Source organism: Engystomops pustulosus, unplaced genomic scaffold (assembly GCF_040894005.1).
Source record: "Engystomops pustulosus unplaced genomic scaffold, aEngPut4.maternal MAT_SCAFFOLD_496, whole genome shotgun sequence".
Classification (NCBI taxonomy): domain Eukaryota; kingdom Metazoa; phylum Chordata; class Amphibia; order Anura; family Leptodactylidae; genus Engystomops; species Engystomops pustulosus.
The window spans coordinates 13,818-15,000 of record NW_027285375.1 but is presented as its reverse complement, the minus strand read 5'-3'; the positions used below and the strand labels follow the sequence as shown (position 1 = coordinate 15,000).

General features: G+C 60.5%; 1 non-coding gene across 1 annotated transcript in view; it reads right to left on the bottom strand.

Moving 5' to 3' along the window:
• Positions 1-328, bottom strand: part of LOC140111563 (18S ribosomal RNA) — a 1,884-nt gene extending 1,556 nt beyond the window's left edge. The window contains exon 1 of the ribosomal RNA XR_011852094.1: positions 1-328. This exon is cut by the window's left edge and continues 1,556 nt beyond it. This is a non-coding gene — a ribosomal RNA (18S ribosomal RNA).
• Positions 329-1,183: the final 855 nt, after the last annotated feature.

Genomic DNA, 1,183 nt, shown 5'->3' with positions numbered 1-1,183 from the left:
ATCGGCCCGAGGTCACCTAGAGTCGCCAAGTCTAGGACGGGGCTGGCGCCGCAGCGGGCCCGGAGACCCGCCGCGGACCAGGGCTCCCCGGATTGGTTTTAAGTCTGATAAATGCACGCCTTCCTGGAGGGCAGCGCTCTTGGGCACGTATTAGCTCTAGAATTGCCACAGTTATCCGAGTAGCACATCATCAATGCGGAACGATCAAAGGAACCATAACTGATTTAATGAGCCATTCGCAGTTTCACCGTAAAGAATAGTCAGTACTTAGACATGCATGGCTTAATCTTTAAAACAAGCATATACTACTGGCAGGATCAACCAGGTAGCCGAGCTCTGAGGGGTAGACTCTTGGAGTCAGGCTCCGTGAGCTAATGGGAACGCTCGTTGCTGCTGCTGCTACCGCAGCGCTTCTCCGCCGCCGGAGAAGACCTCGCAGACAACATTGGATGGAGCTTAGGGCAGGGGGGCAAGAAAGATGCTCTCGGTCCCTTCCAAGGACCCGAAAAAGCCTTCCCTTCCCCTCCCTCTCGCAGTCGCTGGCTTTCCCCACTCAGTTCAGCCAAGAAGTGGCGCTCGACTCTCACCTCCATCAGCACCTCCGAAGCTCGGACAGCTCCTGTAGGCTGCGCATAGAAGGAAAGCATTGGACGCTCAACTTCAGCACCTCGAGTGTCGGACGGCTCCACCACCACCTCTCCACACTGTTAAGCGAGAGAGACGATAGGAGCCGTCGCGACGTACCCATGCAGCGCCGCCCGCCAACGCACAGAGGAGCGGAGGGGATCGGGCGCCAGGTCCGGGGGAAGGCTGGGAGGGAAGCTACGGCGCTGCTACCCAGCTTTCAACCCTGCGGGACCGGTGCTCCGCTCCTATCGCTCCGGCGAACAGGGTCCGCTACGCTTTCAACACCAGCGCCCGGCAGAGGGCTTGGAGAAGGCTCGCGCGGATCCTCGGTTCGGATCGCCTGGCTTCGCGGGAGCGGCCTTCGGCTAGGGCCGACGACGGCCGGACCGAGCAGATTTGGACCGGGGTGCGGGGCGAGTACCTGCCTCTCTCACGAAGGGAGTGTCACCGGTAAGAAGCCTCTTCCCACGTCTGCTTGCCGACTTACGCTCGCCCCGACGAGAGGCCCAACCGAAAGAGTGGAAAGGGGCAGAGATTTCCAGGGTCGCCCCACCAG